General features: G+C 41.7%; 1 protein-coding gene across 4 annotated transcripts in view; it reads right to left on the bottom strand.

The window, feature by feature from the left end:
* The window catches only part of TMEM45A (transmembrane protein 45A), a 93,758-nt gene that overhangs the window by 33,618 nt on the left and 40,874 nt on the right, over positions 1-19,266 (bottom strand). For 2 of the 4 annotated variants that reach the window (XM_053670235.1, XM_053670236.1), the window contains one exon: positions 9,639-9,715. The exons of the other annotated variants lie outside the window; for them this stretch is intronic. The gene's annotated coding sequence lies outside the window, so the exon portion shown is untranslated. The remainder of the gene's footprint in view (positions 1-9,638; positions 9,716-19,266) is intronic. 4 annotated transcript variants of the gene reach the window in all.

Raw genomic sequence — 19,266 nt, 5'->3', positions numbered from 1 at the left:
GGAGGGTTAGAAATGCAGCTTCTCAGGCTCATCCCTACCTACTGAGTTAGAATCTGCATTTTAGCAATTCCCAGGTAACTAACTCATCAGCACATGAAAGTCAGAGAAGGCTACTTTGGATAGCAGCTTTCATCTTGTTTTTTTATCTTTCCAAAGAGTTGTTGTGGCAATGTGTAGGTATGGCTTAGGATCCTCCATTCACCCAAACTCACAAGGCACCAGTGAAAGACAGACACACAGGAGGCAGCTGTGGTTTAGGGTGATGTTGGGAGGGCAGGAGGCCCACAAGAGCCTTTCCCAGCACAGCTCTCTACGTCCGAGGGTCCCTGCTCTCCACGCGCACACCACCAGACTGCAGATACCCTCCGCAGGAGATCACTCCTCAACGGGGCCCAGCACACTGAATGTGGGGTTAGCTAATAGCCCTGTGAGAGGAAGAAGGGGGAAAAGCACCACTTTTAAAACTGGAGTTACATGCAGACCTTTTAAAAGAAAAAGAAAAGTTCTTTCAGAGCCAGTATGTTGACTTGTTCTTGTTATAAATTTTTTTAAATAGTAAAAATATATGGACGACTATAAAAACAAAAGCAATTTATAAATTAAATATAAGCAAAACTACAAAACCAACACAAATAAAACTACTACAAATAGAATACAACAATGCTCTCTCACCTTTCACAGCAGGACTCAGGCACTGACAACTACCAATATCTTCTTTTTGGTCCAGAATCTGCGCATAATATGTCCCCAAATCAACCTAATTCTCTACTCACACTGAAAGCACTGGAAGGCTGTCTGGCACATCAAGCCCATCTTCTTATTCATCAACCGTTGATAATTAGAGCAGGCTCTTTGCCCCTGCCAGTTCTTACATACAAATGTGAGCCCCAACACTGACATCGTGGTTGAACTCAGACACAAGAAGTTCACCCAGGTGATCCAGCACACGCTATTTCTCAGTCATTGTTGAGATGAAATGCAGTTATATTATTGAGACAGGAAGCTTGCGGACCTACCTCTCTGGCCCCAAGAACATGTCAGCAGACACCCAGGAGTTCATCAACTTGACCTTGGGAAACACTGGCATAAAGAATTAGGAAGAACTGTACCCACATAGTTAACTAGAGGAAATTTCTCTTTTTATAAACATTTTTGTTAATAATTGAAGAGGAAATAGTATAAATTAGAACTTTACAAACCCTAAAAAAAATGAGTAAATGCAGGCATTGATAAACAAAGACTGCTGACATCCAAGAAAGACAAGCCAACAAGACTGCAAAATAGTAATTTGGGCATCCTCCTCGCTATACTACCAACTACAGGGAATATAGGGGCAGAGAAGCATGGTAAATGACATGGGGCTGTGACCAGTAAAACCCAGTGATGCAAAATTTAACAAGACAAACTAGTTTTTCCACAGAAAGAAAAGTTAAGCAAAACAAACAGAGATGAAAGGAGAACTTATACATCAACAAAGACTCCGCTGAATCACATCTCTAATTGCAACGTGTGGGCTTTATTTGGACCTTAATTCAAACAAACACACTTCAGGATTTTTAATTTCATGAGAGTGATAATAGTATATTGTTTTCAGGGTTTTTTAAAATCTTTATTTTTTAGAGCTATATACTGAAATATTATGAACAAAATAATATGATGGCAGATTAGTTTCAAAATTGTAACAGTCAATTTTATACGTCACATTGGCTAAGCCCATAGCACCCAGTGCTTGAATGCTGCTGTGAAGTTATTTTTTTATATGTGCTCAACACTTAAATCAGCAGACAGTGAGCAAAGCAGATTATCCTCCCCGTGAGGGAAAGCAGAGAGAAGCTAATCAGCAGAAGGCTTTAAGAGTAAACCCAAGGAAGAAGTAATTCTGCCTCCAGACTGTCTCCCCAGTGGAAACTGCGACATCAGCCCTTCCCTGGGCTGTCAGCCTGCTGGCCTGTCCCACAGAGCTCAGCCTTGCTAGCCCCCATCATTTCAAGAGTCAATTCCTTAAAATAAATAAATGAACAAATAAATAAATCTTTCCATCTATTTACACACACAAACACAAACACACAACTGTTTTGTCCTGTTTTTCTGGAGAACCATGACTAACATGAAAATTACATGGTGAAGAGGAAAAGTAGACAGGGAAATAGAACAAAACTGGCTGCGAGTTAGTAATTCTTGAAACTACGTAATGGCTGCACTATACTATTCTCTCTATTTTTGTATCTTCTTGGGATTTTCCAGCTGAAAAGTTGGAAAGGGTGAAAAAGAAATGAAAGAGACTCATTTTTTTCTGTCACGGGGTTTGATGATAGAACAGCACATCGGAATCAAGTCCGTCCTGAGAAGTCCCAGGCCGGGACCCCACAACTCACAAAGAAGAAGTTAGAGCTGGAAACACGGCCTTAGAGGTGACTCTTCCCTTGATCGTGAACTTCCATTCTATCTAGACTGCACCCTCCCACAGCACCTGAACATCTCTTTCCCACAGCCCTTCTCACCCTGTGTTACAGTCAATCTCTTGTCACTGTCCAGGAGCTCCTCCCTAATCAAAGCACCAAGCTTGCCCTCGACATTAATTCACAAATGAATCGAAGCGGTGCGACTCTTATACCAACTCAGGGGCTACCACCTTACAGCCCTTATTTTATTCTCTTGATTATTACAGCCTACCACTAACTGTACTGTTTTAAAATTTCTCTATATCCTCTGATTTCAAATATTCGCCCCCTACCAACCAAGAATTTGAGGTCTCACTTGTGGGGGCAAGAGGGCAGACACTGGCATTCACCATCAGAGAACTTTGTAAAATGAACCTTTAAAATCCCATTTCTGGGCAGGAAACAAAATCCTATCCAACAAGAAGCCCAATGTCAGTGCTTCCTTTCCAACCACCTAGCCAGCAAAACCCTCTGACCCCTAGAACGTTATGAAAAGTCATTCTTTTATACAGGTCGGTCTTGAGGAGACAGAGTTTCAGTGTGAATCATCATTTAAATGATCTGTCTCTTTGGCTTTGTCATAGTATTCTTCATGGTTTGGGAATACATTTGTTTATTTTATAATTGGAGTGAAAAATCCTAATATATCTGATCTTATAAAATAAAAAAAGACCCAATGCCAGCTTTTCCTTTGAGTGTAACTTACAGAGAGAGAAACTGTATGAGAAAGAATGAGAGGAAAGCATCTGAACTCCAACCTCCTTTCAGTTCAAGTTCGGATGAGACAAAGTGGGGAGGTTTACAGCTCTCTGTGCTTCATGGAAATGCTCTGACCCCTGCACAGGAAAGTGAAGGGTCTGAGTGAGTGCAAGTCTCCTTCCTACTGTCCCCTGTCCCCTGCTTTGACCCTAAAGTCATGACTTCAACCAAAAGAAAGCTTCACTTTTGCTTCTACCCCACGTCACAGAAGGTCAGGTATACACATTCATGACCAAACCACAAATCAAATGAGAGTGAACAGAGGGGAAGAAGGTGAATGAGTAGTGGCTGCCTGCCTGCCTGATGGAGTTTGAATTGAGCTGTCTGTCCGTGAAGAACCACGTGACTCTGAGAAAACCATACACGAGTTTTCCTTTGAAAGAAATCTGAAGGTGACCAGAAACTGTGTTAGTAACCGGTGTCGACAGCTGTGCAAGAATGTCACCCATGTTTTCAGTTCCTACCTTTCACTACTTAGTAGTACTCTGAACATCTGGAGGCAGACTTGCCACATCTAACAACAACAATGAAAGTACAGAATACCAGTGAAATGTGAATGTCAGGTATAAATAAATGATCTCTAGCATAAGCACGTGCTATGTATAGCATGCATTATTTGAAATTCAAATCTTACTGGGCACCCTGTGTTTCATAGGATAACCCATGAAGGCATTTCCCTGGAGTAAAATACATGGCAAGCACTCAGAGTGGAGATTTCTCAACAATATCATGAAGCTAATGATGAAATTCACTCTAATGTGCCACATGAAAATAAGAAAAAAAAACAAGAATATGTGTGTCTCTATCAGGGGGTCACTCTGAAAGTCTATGATTGTCTATGCTATACATCTATGCTATATATGTGAAACTATGCTAAAACAATGTGTATGTAAATTATAACTGAATCATAAAATTAAAAAAAAAACATTTCTGTCTCCCCAAGAATGAAGCTCATTAATCAGGCGTTGGCATGTTTCTTTGAGTCAGAGACCTCAGGTTGATGTGGTTGTGGCTTCTGGATATTTCCAAATCTCTACTTAAACATCCTATGCTTTTCTGAATTGCACCCTGGCTATCTTTCTTAATCAGGAATTCTCCTTTGCTTCATTTATAAAAAATAGAAATTCGGTCTAAAATGTTGGTGGCCTCATCAGGTAAGCTGAAGATACCTGGGCCAAGGTTCCATCGTAAGAGGCCACCTGGACTGGTATGGGTATGTCTTTCTCTCTTAAGCGACAGGTACTAAAATGATAGCCACAGTCAAATTGTGGGATGCAGCGGGGAGGGAACCTAGAAACTCTCCCATGTTAAAAATGGATCATTCTCTTATTTGATAAGGTTGGAATCAGTGGTCAAGAACAATTTCTAGTGCTTCTTCCAGCTTTTCATTATTCCCAGCATTCTGGTATCAGAGCCACTGAATCATTATTCTGGACAGTTCTTCTGAAAATTGGTTCTGGGCAAGTAACGTAAGAGAGGAAAGGCTTGGGGTCCAAAGTAAGAAGGTGGTCAAGTATGACCGGCACCATATTAATTTTGTTTCTTTAAACAGATTTAACAAATGGAGATTGAGGACCTATTATATAAGACATCTTCTAAATTCCTGCTAGTATTTTGTTCCTTTTCCTATAGTCAAATGCTACAGTTCTTTATTTCTTTATTATTTATTTATTTATTTATTTATTTATTCACTTAATATTTAAAATTTTTTATTTATTAATTTCAGAAGGAGAAGCATTAGTTTGTGTTTCCACTTATTTATGCATTCATTGATTGTATCTGCCTTGTTTCTTGTACGTACTCTGACTCGGAACAAAACCCAAAATCTTGGCATATCAGGACGACACTCTAACCGACTGAGCTACCCAGCCAGGACTATTTAATTTGCTTTCTAGATGTCAGTTTCCAGTGAGGCCCTCCTCATTTTACTACCACACTTAAAACCCAAACTGTCCCTCCACCCTGACCACACTTCGCAGTACTTCCCACCCTCTGCACTACTATATATTTTGCTGCTTCATGTATTGTCTGTGCTCTACCCCACCATGAGGATATCAGTTCCACATGAGCAAAAATTTGTGTTTTTTAACTTGCTTATTCCCATTCCTTCACATTCTCCCCTTTGGCAATCATCAGCTTGTTCTCTGTATCTATGGGTCTGTTTGTTTTGTTTATTTATTTTACTCTGTTTTTTTCTTAGATTTCACATATGAGATTATATAGTATTTGTCTTTCTCTGTCTGACTTATTTTACTTAGCATAATACCCTCTAGGTCCATACCACATCTCCTTTATCCATTCATCTATTGATGGTCATCTTGGTTGCCTCCCTATTTTGATTATTACTAGTAATACTGCATTGAACATAGGGGTGCGTGTATCTTTTCAAATTAGTGTTTTTGTCTTCATTGGTTGAATACCCAGAAGTGGAACTGCTGGGTAGTTCTATTCTTAATTTTCGAGGAATCTCCTTACTGTTTCCTACAGTGGCTGCACCAATCTACAATCTCACCAAAAGTGTACAAAGGTTCCCTTTTCTCCTTATCCTCTTCAGCACTTATTATTTGTTGATTTATTAATGATAGCCATTCTGACAAATGTGAAGTGATACCTCATGTGGTTTTCATTTTAATTTCCCTGGTGACTAGTGATGTTGAACATTCTTATATGCCTTTTGGCTGCCTGTGTATCCTCTTGAGAGAAGTGTGTATTCAAGTCCTCTGCCCATTTTTCAATTGGGTTGTTTGATATTTTTGGTATAAAGTTGTGTGAGTTATTTATATATTGTGGATACTAGCCCCTTATTGGATGTTTCATTTGTGAGTACCTTCTGCCGTTCAGTTGGTTTTCTTCATTTTGTTGATTTCCTTCACTGTGCAAAAATTTTTTAGTTTGATTTAGTCCCACCTGTTTGTTTTGCTTCCCTTGTTTGAAGAAATGTAGCCACAAAGATATTGCTGAAAACAATGTCAAAAAGTTTACTACCTGTTTTCCCATAGAAATTCTATTGTTTCAGGCCTAGCTTTTAAATCTTTAAAACTACAGTAATTTAGATGTTTTTCAGAGTACCGAATTTTTGGACTGTAAGACACACCAGACCAAAGACACACCTAGGTTTCAGAGGAGGGAAATAGAAAAAAAAATTGAAGCAAAAAATGTAGTAAAATATTTAATGTCATAAATAACACAGACAAGTGAGGGCACATGCCTGGGTTGCAGGACAGGTCCCCAGTAGGGGGAGCGCAAGAGGCAACCACACATTGTTTCTCTCCCTTCCTCCTTCCCTTCCCCTCTTTCTAAATAAATAAATAAATAAATACTAAAAAAAAAAAAAAAAAAGACTTTCGGCCAAGATGGAGGTGTAAGTGAAAATATTGTGCCTCTGCGCACAACCAAATTTAAAGACAGCAAAGTTTTAGTAACAAAAATGCAACCAAAACACAGAAAATTGAAGTGTATGGAAGTCCAACAATGAATCATTCAGCCAGACAGGTAAGAGGGGCAGAGTCAGCAGCTGGTGAAGCAGGGTCGGGCAGGACAGATCGGTGAGACCGACCCAGGCACAAAGGCAGCAGTTGAAGGATCCCAGGTGTGGGGTGGCAATGGGCAGACCCAGTGAGGGCACAAGGTGGCTGGCTGACCACGGCCACACATTCGTGCACAGATAAACCAGGGAGAGGAGTGAACAGTGAGACAAACCTCACAGGCTAGGGCCCTGGCACCAGGAAATAAAGCCTAAAAGCACCACTTGGAAAAATTTTCAGGGTCGAGGTACCAGGAGAAGCTCCCTGGCTCACAGAGAGTTTGTTGGAGAGACCCACAGGGTCCTGGAAGGTGCACAAGCCCACACACCAAGGACCCAGCACCAGAAGGGCCCAATTTGCTTGTGGGAAGCAGCATACGGATTGAAATCTGAGAGAGAGCAGAACAAACGCCACTGCCCCTCTCTGACCCCACCCCCATATACAGCATCACAACCCAGCAACTGGGTCGCCCTTTCCTGGTGAACACCTAAGGCTCCACCCCTTATACTTAACAGGCAAGAACAGACCAAAACATTATGGCTCAAGAAGAACAGCTCAAAAACCCAGAGCCAATACTTCTAAGCAACCAAGAGATAGCCAGCCTATCAGATGCACAGTTCAAAACACTGGTGATCAGGATGCTCACAGAACTGGTTGATTTTAGTCACAAATTAGAGGAACAAATCAAGGCTAAACTAAGTGAAATGAAACAAAATGCACAGGGAACCAATAGTGATGGGAAGGAAACTGAAACTCAAATCAAGGGAGTGGACCAGAAGGAAGAAAGAAACAATCGAACAGAAAAGAATGAAGAAACAAAAATTCAAAAAAATGAGGAGAGTCTTAGGAACTTCCAAGACATCTTTAAACATTCCAACAACCAAATTATAGGGGTACCAGAAGGGGAAGGGGAGCAGCCACAAGTGGAAAACTTATTTGAACAAATAATAAAGGAGAACTTCCCCAATCTGGCAAAGGAAATAGACTTCCAGGAAATCTAGGAAGCTCAGAGAGTCCCAAAGAAGGTGGATCCAAGAAGCAACACACCAAGGCATATTATAATTACATTAGCCAAGATTAAAATGAAGGAGAAAATCCTAGAAGCAGCAAGAGATAAGGGGACAGTCACCTACAAAGGAGTCCCCATCAGACTGTCAGTGGATTTCTCAAAAGAGACCTTACAGGCAAGAAGGGGCTGGAAAGAAGTATTCCAAGTCATGAAATCCAAAGACCTACATCCAAGATTGAGCTATCCAGCAAAACTTTCATTTAGAATGGAAGGACAGATTAAGTGCTTCTCAGATAAGATCAAATTCAAGGAGTTCATCATCACCAAGCCCTTACTATATGAAATGTTAAAGGGACTTACCTGAGAAAAAGAAGATAAAAAAGATGAACAGTGAAAGGACAGCAAGCTCACAGTTATTAACAACCATACATAAAACAAAAGCAAACTAAAAGGACAGCTAGATCAGGAGCAGAACCATAGAAATGGAGATCACATGGAGGGTTAGCAACAGGGGAGTAGGAGAAGGAGAAGGGGGGAGAAGGTACAAAGAATAAGTAGCATAGATGGTAGATAGAAAATACACAGGGGGGAGGGCAAGAATAGTAGGGGAAATATAGAATCTAAAGAACTTGTCACACATGGACATTAAACTAAATGGGGGAATGGTGGGGGAGGGGTGTGCAGGGTGGAGGAGAATGAAGGGGGGGAAATGGGACAACTGTGATGGCATAATCAATAAAATATATTAAAAAAATAATAACATAGGCAGCCACCACCCCCCCCACAGCAAGCCAGGTAATCTACATTCGGACTATAAGATGCACCCCCCTTTTCCTCCCAAACTGGGAGTGGAGGCAGCATGTCTTACAGTCCAAAAAAATGTGGTAATTTATAGATATTTTGATCTCCATAAATGAGTTGTTGAAAACTTACTTTTTTATTCACTTTCATTTGTTCTCACTTTACGAATACAGGTTGGGGCAAATGTAGGTTTACAGTTATGAGTGCTTGAAACACAGAGTTTATTCTTGTATTATTATTTATTAATTACCATATTATTTTCCATAGGAACAAGTAAACCTACTTTTGCCCCACCCTGTATTTATGCTGCTCTAACTCTGGACCAGGTATTATATTCCTCTCTTGTTGATGACCTGCTGCATATTATATCTTCAAAAAAGAACAAGAAGATAAAGTCTCTTTTTCAGTGACTTCTGAAGCAGATAATGCCCCAAAACATATATATGCACGTATATGATCATTTTTCATTGTGTTTATACATTTAAAATACCTATTTTAAATACTAACTTTAACAGATGATATAGAATTTCTATGTCGAAATCTAAAAAAAATTGAGAAACATTATTCTACCCACCTTAATTCACTCTCTGCCTTTGGCTAAAAATATAAAAGTCAACCTGAACCAAAGCCTTTTTCCATTTAAATCTTCCTGCTTAGGGGACCCTGAAGCACAGTGTGTTTTTTGTAACTTCATTTGTTTGAGTTGTGGCCAGCAGTCTGTTACAATCCAAAACTAAGAAACTTTTTTTTTCAAAAAACAAAACTTACAATAAACAAAAACAAAAATCTAGAACTGTTTGGGGAGATAATTTCTTCTTTTTTGTTCTACTTAAAATAACAGAGTTCTTTAATTTGCCTTAAGTCTATCTATAGTAGTATCTTAAAAAACATTCCCTATGAAAAGATCTCGAGTTGCCTGCTCATTTAACAGTGGGCCTTACACCAAGTCTCAGAAAAAAAAAAGGGGTGAAGAAAGACTGGGTAATAATAATATCTTCAAGTTGTGTGCGACTTAACCCTCCAAAGTCCATGATCTGGGTAAGTCTATGGAGAGCCTGAAGAAGTATGGTCAGGAACACAGGAAGAAGTGAGGCTATTACTCACTGAAAGGTTCACAGCTGAGGCACAACTGGACCTCAGTCTCCTATATTCCCAGCTTCCAGCTTCTTCACTGTTCCTCACTGATGGAAGTAAGAAAAAAGACATCTAATTAAGAGTGGCCCCAAGCAAGTGATAAATTTCAGCAATAACTGAAATTTGGTGGGAAAAACAAAACAACTAGAGACTGCTGTGCAAAAAATAGTAACAGTAACTAGCCTCACAAAGGCTGTTGGGAGTTTTTCAACTAACTCCTCTGGATACTTGGACACTCTGAGGGAGCTCAGATGTCCTGCAGTGGATTGACTCGAGGTCCTGTCTAGCTCCTTGATACCACCATTCAGTGTCCCCAGACAGAATTTCTGTCCAGCATCAAAAGTACACAGAAGTCGAACCCCAGCCCATCACCAGCTATAAGGAGGCTGCTAACTGGTACTTGGGGTGTGAGATGAAAGCAGGGCCAGAGGTTTCTGGAGGCATCTCTATTAATCAGCACAAGACTTACCGTTTATTTAAACAATGCCCATGAACTAAAAACTTACTTTGGACTAAGCACCTACAAATGCTTTACCTACAGTGTCTCATCTTATCTGCCCACCCCTAAGAGGTACAAATTACTTCTAGCCTTTTGGTATTAACAGAAACTGAAGCTTGTGGTCTGGTATGAAGTTTCTATTAACAGAAACTGGTATTATTTTCAGGAAACTGAAGGCTTAGAAAAGATAACTTTTGAAAGGGTTCTCACACCTAGTGAAATGGCAGAGCTGGGGTTTGAACTTAGTCTGGCTAACTCTGGAACCCATGCTCCTACTAATATGCTCTTGACCTTCCCTGGTGGACAGGCAATTCAGGTGTTTGAAGAACAATGAGAACTCAAGCATGCATGGCCCAAAAGACAATGCTGGGCAGGAGTGGAAATACAGGAAGGAGGCTAGAGGTATGGCTTCAAAGACTACTCAACACCAGCTGGAGAGGTTGCCAGTGCTGCTGCAGGCCGAGCTTCTCCAGGAACCGTGTCACAATGGTGAAAAGGGGGAGAGGTGCAACAGTTCCTGGCAAACTGCCCCTCTGCCAGTATCAGGAAGCTCGTAAGAGCTTTAATGCAAGGAATTTATGTGGTCTCAATGGTATCTCGGGAAGATTAATTTGGCAGCTGTGCACAGAAGATATTAAAGGAAGCAAGACACCGGAGGCAAGGAAACTGGTTAGGAGGCAACTGCCAAAACAGAGTAATGGGAACAGGGCAAAGGGACAAATGTGAGCATTCCCCACATGCAGGAAGAACTGCCGGGCCCTGGGGCCCTGCGCTGTCAGGACTGGTCCGTGAGGGTCTGAGGGGAAGGGAAGAGGAGGAAAGACACTCTCAGAGCCAGTAGTCACCCCAGCCCTGCACACTGCTGGGCCTGCCTCTTCTGTCTCCACACCAGACCACAAGCTCCAAGGAGTCTGGGGACCTTCTCGCGTCTGGCAGCCCCAGGGCTTCTCTGCAGTGCCCTGGAGTTTGGGAGACGCAACAAACACTGACTGGCAGTCTGTACCCGCTGCCCAGAATGTTCCATTCCTGCTTTTGCCTGGAAACTCTCCACAGGGAAGGTCTCCCTGCAGGCCCAGCACGACATCAAAGAGGCCTCTGTGGCCATCGGTCTGAATTAGGTCCCCAAGTTTTCCTCCCCATAGAAATGTTTCTTTGTAGTATATACTACAATGTGGACTTTATATTTGTTTTTTTAATTTCTTTTTGCTGTTTTATTGTCAGTTGTGGTATTCTATATTCCCCCACTAAACTCCACATAGTCAGTTTTTCCTTTCACCACTGAGTCCCCAAAAGCCAGCACAGTGATGTTCCACAGAAATAAAATATAGGAGGACTTCCACCAAGATGGAGGCATAGGTGGAGATGCTGTGCCTTTTCTCATAACCAAGTTTAGAAACAACTAAATATTAGCAACAGAAAACACAGCCAGAACACAGAAAATTGAACTTTTCGGAAGTCTGATAACAACAAATTCTTGAGCCTGACCGGTAAGAGGGGCGAAACCAGCAGCTGTCAGAGCAGGGTTGCACAGAAAAACTCGGTCAGACGGACTCGGGCGCACGGAACCCAGGCACAGGGTTGGACCTAGTAAGCGACTCAGCCAGCGACCTCGGGGAAACAGCGAGGGAGCAGAGCTGTGGGTTGACTGTGGTCGCGCTTTCCTGCGCAGATAGACAAGTGAGGGAGTGGGAGGTGAGACTCTGGGACAGAGCAGGCCCCACGGCAAGCGGCAGCACAGGGCGCTGCCATTTCCCCGCTCTGACCCCGCCTCCACATACATCGTGATAACCCAGCGACCTGAGTAGCCCCGCCCTGGTGAACCACCTAAGGCTCTGCTCCTCACCCAGCTTCAAGAAACAGCAGAGGAGGCCGCCATTTCCCCCGCTCTGACCCTGCCTCCACATACAGTGTCATAACCCAGCGACCTGAGAGTCCAAGGCTCCACTCCTCATACTTAAAGGCGAGAACAGACCAAAAATGGCTCAAGAAGATCTCAAAGCCTCAGAGCCTATAAATCTAAGCGATGAAGAAATAGCACAACTCTCAGACACACAGTTTAAAACACTGGTGATCAGGATCCTCACAGAACTGGCTGATTATACCCACAAATTAGACAAACATATGAAGGCGAAACTAATTGAAATGAATGGAATTGCACAGGACACCAATAGCGATGAAAAGGAAACTGGGACTCAAATCGATGGAGTGGACCAGAAGAAAGCAAATAATGGCCAAACAGAAAAGAGTCAAGAAGCAAGAATTCAAAAAAAATGAGGAGAGTCTTAGGAACCTCCAGGACATCTTTAAACGCTCCAACATCCGAATTATAGGGGTACCAGAAGGGGGAAAGGAACAGCCACCAGTGGAAAACTTATTTGAACAAATAATAAAGGAGAATTTCCCCAATCTGGCAAAGGAAATAGACTTCCAGGAAATCCAGGAAGCTCAGAGAGTCCCAAAGAAGTTGGACCCAAGAAGAAACACACCAAGGCACATCATCATTACATTAGCCAAGATTAAAATGAAGGAGAGAATCCTAGAAGCAGCAAGAGATAAGTGGACAGTCACCTACAAGTAGTCCCCATCAGACTGTCAGAGCATTTCTCAAAAGAGACCTTACAGGCAAGAAGGGGCTGGAAAGAGGTATTCCAAGTCATGAAATCCAAAGACCTACAACCAAGATTGCTCTATCCAGCAAAACTTTCATTTAGAATGGAAGGACAGATAAAGTGCTTCTCAGATAAGATCAAATTCAGGGAGTTCATCATCACCAAGCCCTTATTATATGAAATGTTAAAGGGACTTACCTAAGAAAAAGAAGTTAAAAAAACATAAACAGTGAAAGGACAGCAAACTCACAGTTATTAACAACCACACCTAAAACAAAGGCAAACTAAAAGGACAGCTAGATCAGGAGCAGAAACATAGAAATGAAGATCACATGGAGGGTTAGCAACAGGGGAGTGGGAGAAGGAGAAGGAGGGAGAAGGTACAGAGAATAAGTAGCATAGACAGTAGATAGAAAATTGATGGGGGGGGCAAGAATTGTATGGGAAATATAGAATCTAAAGAACTTGAGACACATGGTCATAAACTAAAGGGGGGTAATGGTGGGGACAGGGGGTAGGGTGGAGGGGAATGAAGGGGGGAAATGGGACAACTGTGATGGCACAATCAATAAAAAATAAATTAAAAAAACAAAATAAAATAAAGTAATAAAGAATAATATGCCAAAATATTGCAAAAATAAATAAATAAATAAATAAAATATAGGGCAAATTTTTAACAATAAGGAGAAACAGGTGAAATTAATTTTAATTTCATACTTTATTTAACCAAATATACATGAAAGTTAAACATGTGACCTATAAAAATATTATTTATTAAATAGCTTACATTCCTTTTTCCTTGTTGGAAGTCATACATGACTGTGTTTAACACTTCTAGCATATCTCCGTTAGGACCAGCCACATGTCAAATATTCCATAGCCACATGTGGGGAGTGGCTACTGTAATGGACAGCATAGATCCTTGGAGGATGCTCCACATGTATTACTTACTTAACCAAAGGATGACTCATGAAAAAGAGAGGATGAGAAGATAAAAAAGAAGGATAAAAGCAAGAGAAAGGACCAAAGAAAAGAAAACCTAACATTTGTCAGGTATCTACTACATTAGGTTCTTTCACATATTAATAAATTATGTAATTTAATTCTCACATCAAAGGCCAGGCAGCAGTATTATAACCATCTTTATGCATGAGCACACCAGCTTGGAGGTGTCATGTCACTTGCCAAAGATCACCCTGTCTTTTGAGTAAAGGAACAGGGTTCAGAATGCAACCTCCCTGAAGCCAAGACAAGTCTTCTCAGGCCAGACTGCTATCTGAGTCTCTCTCCTCCCTGGGGTACATCTCAGGGCTCCTGTAAGATATTGTCTGGAATCTCACAGACACACTCATTGTAAAAGTATGATCTGACCATTGCAGTCTAACGTGGGAGTCTGTCATTCTTCTTCTTGACGTGTTTTAGAGGGGTCATTATCTCACTTGTGGCTGTTCATCAGGACTGTGCTATGTCACACACACAAAAAAATCTCAGCACCTGAAGTTCCTCAAATATGCCAAGCTCTCTAATATACCTCCTTAGTTCTGCATCGTTTTCCAACTGCCAGAACCCTTCTCTCCTTCACCTGATTAATACACATGACTTGGTTCAAGAGAAAAGAAGGAAGAGATGGAAAATATTCAATTCAGCAATCATCTCATTTTAGCCAAGGAACTTCATTTTCAATCTCCCTGACCCACTCTTGAAATCTGAGGGTCCCCTTTTCTGTGTTTCCCGAGGTACTGCCTCTCATGGAATTTTTCATCCATACCATCATTATCCATCTAGTCCTCACTCGACTGTACACTTCTGGAAGGCAAGAACTATCTATCTATGCCTTTTATCTTTATATCCCCATTGCTCAGCATTTATTGAATGGGTTGTTCAATAAGTAGATAAATGAATTGGTGGATTGACGAGCATGCTCACAGCCTTGTTCCAGCATAAGAAGCAATACCTGGTACCACGCAGTCCAAAAAGTAAAAGAGAGCTACAGTATTCTTGCAATCTCTGCATCCCCCTTAGGCCAGTTGTCAAAGCATGGGTGACAAATACACGAGCAGACAGCATCAGCAGAGCACCCTGTGGTGCCTCCACCCATATTTTAAGAGGCTATGTTCTAAGCTGTGTAGGAAATGCAGCGAAGTTGGGACTTGTCCCCACCATGTTCATTGTGAAATATTTAGGAATGTGGTGGGTGGGAAGAAGAATGCCAAGCATCAGAATGTGGCCACCGAGCCAAGGAGCCCAGACACACTGACCTGGGGGAACAGAGGACATGCAGTGCCGGTGTCCAGCTGCCTTGCAGGGGGGTGGCAGATGGTGGAGTTGCACTGAGCAAAGGGCAGAACCACAGGAGTTAGTTCTCCCTAACTCACAACACCCTGCGAAAGTCCGTTCACCCTCTGGGGATACCTTGAGAAATGTTTATAGATGGGACTTTTGGCTGTACCCTGAAAATGTGATCTGTATTAGGTCTTGGGCCAGAGCTTCTGAGCTCTGCTGTGCCCCTGGTGGGTAGATGTGTGCCAGAAGGAAATAAAAACTCCTTCGGTCCCAGGAGCAGCCAGGTGAGCATAAAAGGAGGGGGAGGGCCAAAGGCCTGTGGAAGTCAGGCACTTTTGGCCTATTGCCTAGGAATGAGCCCTTGCCTCTACATAGTGTCATAATCTACATAGGTAGTGACATGGAGAATGTTGCAAAGCATTGAGCTAGACTATATGAGGTGAATGAAGAACACCTTTTAAAAAATATTTTTTTCATAGAGCCAAGTGAGTAAAGAGTAAGAAATATGATGGTAACTAGGACCAGGCCCAACGGCCTCAGGATTGCAAGATCTCAAACGTAAGTACAGACCGAGGCCAGCCTATTTGTCGGTGCTTCTATGAATCCACTTAGAAGACAGAAGACTTCAATCTTGCACCATTTAAAATAAATAAATAAAAATAACCCACAAGAGTAAGTCCAGCATCCTCAATAAAGGCACAGTCCTGAAAAAAAAATCAAGGCAAGTGACAGTTTATCCTCCAAACAGCCCATATTTCTTGACCACGAGAGGCAGGCCGGGGGCCCAGGTCGGCCCAGCAACCCCTGCCTGGCACCTCCCAGCTCCCTTCCCAGCAGAGTCTGGCCCAGGGAGGAATTAGTCCTTAGAAATCAGAAACTCTGATGGAATTTCTCATGCGTACCATCATTCTAGCCACGTAGACAAGGTGGGCAGTGAAAGGGGAAGGACTGTCAGTGAAGCTGGGCCCATTACCCCCTGCCCAACATTTACTCTCCTGCCACTATGCGCCATTGGCTTTTTAAGCATAGACCTGAACCCAGGGTTGGCCAGAGCTGGGCAGGCACATAACCAGAGAACCACATTGCTACCTGTGAAACAACTAGAGGTATTAGGGAAGCCTGTCTTCTATTAACCTTCTACTCAGTTGGAAACAACAAACAAAAGCCAACACCTCTCCCCACATTACTAAGATGTTCAGAAATATACTTCATACTCAGGACTAATGGGCCCAAAGCTGAACTGGAGCCAGGGTGCAGGAGGAAGACAGGAGCTAATGTGACTAGGAGCTTCTGGTCACTCCAAACAGCTGCAAGACCAGTCCCACCAGTCAGAGTGGCTCTGGCTGGCATCACTCTCCTGTGATCTGAGTGGGCAGGAGAAGAGCAGATCCACCTGGCACCAGACAGCGCCAAGGGTGTGTGTGTGTACGTGCTGAAGCTAGTGTGGCACTACAAGAGCTCTAGCCAAGGAGAAACTAACCTCTGCAATGTAAATAAGGCCTGCCAGGGTACGGCAGACACCAAAAAGGGGAAGCTAAAGCGAATCCCTAGCACACACAGCCTCAGCCAGAGAGGTAGCTGTCACCTGACTTCCTCTGTGCACACTGCCAGTGAGCAGCTGCACACATGCCAGAGGAATTTAAGTTCTGCTGAATCCCAAATCAGAAGTCATCCAAGGTCTTCACAGAGGCTCACTCTCAACTTTGCTCCCAGCTTTTAAAAGGGTTCTTCAACATTTGGAGGTGATTGGAACGCAAACATCTTCCTTCCCTAAAGGAAAAATGCTCAGCACTCGTCTACCATGGGCCAAGGAAGACTCGGGGAGTCTCCTTGATGTGATCTCACCCTGATACTATAAAGTTTGCACCCAGGTCCCATCCTGACAGTGACACCATGGTATCATGATGACCTCAACTTTTTGGTTTCCCTTTATCCCTCTGCCTTCTAGACCAAGAAGGAAAGTGAGATGTGTTTCTTGGTGATGAGGTACTCTGTTTCCATTGTCTTAGGGACAGGAAACGGTGAAAGCAGAGGCAGCTGCTGTCCAAAGGTATGAAGTCAGGCGGACAGCCTGTGCGTGCTTGCTTCTCCCGGTGATGCAGAGAGAAGACTGGCCCCAGACGCTCAGGATGGCTCACGTGAAGCAGCACAGACTGCAGGTCCCTGTGGAGTGCACGTCTCGGGGCAGGAAGTTATGTGAAAAAGCACTGCAAGTAAAGACAGAAAAAGAGCAGAAGACAAAAATAGGAACCAAAAATCAAGGCAATGAACAGAAAACAGTTATATGGTAGATATTAATCCAAGTACATTAATAATCATTTTGAATGTCATTGGTCTAAATATATCAATTAAAAGACAAGCTTGTCAGAGTGAATTTTAAAGAGATCCAGCCCTGGCTGGGTGGTTCAGTTGATTGGAGCATCATCCAATACACCTAAAGGTTGTGGGTTCAATGCCTGGTCAGGGCACATGCCCAGGTTGCAGTTTCGATCTCCAGTCAGAACTCATATAAGGGAATAAATTGATGTTTCTCTATCACATCAATGTCTGTCTGTCTGTCTCTCTCTCTCTCTCTTTTCCTCCCTCTAAAATTAATAAACAGGCCTGACTGGTGTGGGTCAGGGGGTTGGACATCATCCCACAAACAAAAAGGTCACCAGTTTAATTCTTGATCAGGACACATGCCTGAGTTGCAGGCCAGGTCCCTAGTGGGAGGCATTTGAGAGGCAACCAAACGATGTTTCTCTCACATGTCAATGTTTCTATCCCTCTCTTTCTCCTTCTCTTCCCTGCTCTCTAAATAAATAAATAAATAAATTCTTTTAAAAAATAAAATTAAATCAATAAACATATCCTCAGGTGAGGGTAAATAAATAAATAAATAAATAATCCAACTATATGTTGTCTATGAGAAGCTCACTTTAAATAGAAAGATACATATAGATTAAAAGTAAAAGGATGGAGAAAAATATATTATGCTAACCCTAATCAAAAAAGTGGAAGTATTTATATCCATTTCTGACACAGTAAACCTCAGAACAAGGAAAATTATTGGAAATAAGGGGAGATATTGCAAAATAATAAAGAGGTAAATTCTCCAAAAAGATATTAAAAATCTTTAATATATATGCTCCTACCAACAGAGACATAAGGCAATATGAGGCAAAAACTGATAAAAATGCAAAGAGAAACAGATGAATTTACTATTCTAGTTGGACAGTAACATCCTGTATCAGAAATGAACAGATCCAGCAGGCAGAATATCAGTAAGGTCATGGTTTAACGCAGTGTCAATAAACTTGATGTAACTGACACAATAGATTACCTCATTAACAACAGCAGAATACGCATTGTACTCACACTCACATGAAACACTGAGCAACATATGGGACCATAAAACGCACCTAAACTAATTTAAGGGATAGAATTTAAAATATATGCTCTCAGACCATATACATAATTAAACTAGAAATCAATAGCAGAAAGATAGCTAGAATGCCACAAAAATTCACGAAGATTAAAAAACATGATTCTAAATAACAAATGGGGCAAAGAAAAAAATTTTGAAATTATAAAATATTTTTGTTTAAATGAAAATAAAAATACAACTTACAGAACTTGTGGATTTCAGCAAAAGCCGTGCTTGTAGGAAATTTATGGCATTGAATACATATGTATTAAGAAGAAAGCTCTAAAATGAATCATCTAAGCTTCCAATTAGAAAAAAAGAGCAAATTAAATCCAAAGTAAGCAGAAAAGCCCTGGCTGGTGTAGCTCAGTGGATTGAGTGCGGGCTTGCGAACCACAGTATTGCGGTTCGATTCCCAGTCAGGGCACATGCCTGGGTTGCAGGCCAGGTCCCAGCAGGGGACGCATGAGAGGCAACCATACATTGATATTTCTCTCCTACTCTTTCTCCTTCCCTTCCCCTCTCTCGAAAAATAAATAAATAAAATATTTTTTAAAAAAACAAAGTAAGCAGAAAAAAGAAATAATAAGGCTTAGGACAGAAATTAATAAAACTAAAAACAGAAAATTAATAGAAAAAAATCAACAAACCCAAAAGTTGGATCTTTGGAAATGAAAAGATCAATAAAATTGATAAACCTTTAGCCAGGCTCACTAAAGGAAAAAAAGGAAAAAGACACAAATTACCAACACCAGAAATGAAAGAGGGAACATCTTTAGAGATTCTGTGAACATTAAT

Source organism: Artibeus jamaicensis, unplaced genomic scaffold (genome assembly GCF_021234435.1).
Source record: "Artibeus jamaicensis isolate MK-2021 breed Jamaican fruit bat unplaced genomic scaffold, CSHL_Jam_final contig_558, whole genome shotgun sequence".
Classification (NCBI taxonomy): domain Eukaryota; kingdom Metazoa; phylum Chordata; class Mammalia; order Chiroptera; family Phyllostomidae; genus Artibeus; species Artibeus jamaicensis.
Note: the sequence above shows the minus strand (reverse complement) of the source record. Positions and strands in the feature narration are given on the sequence as shown.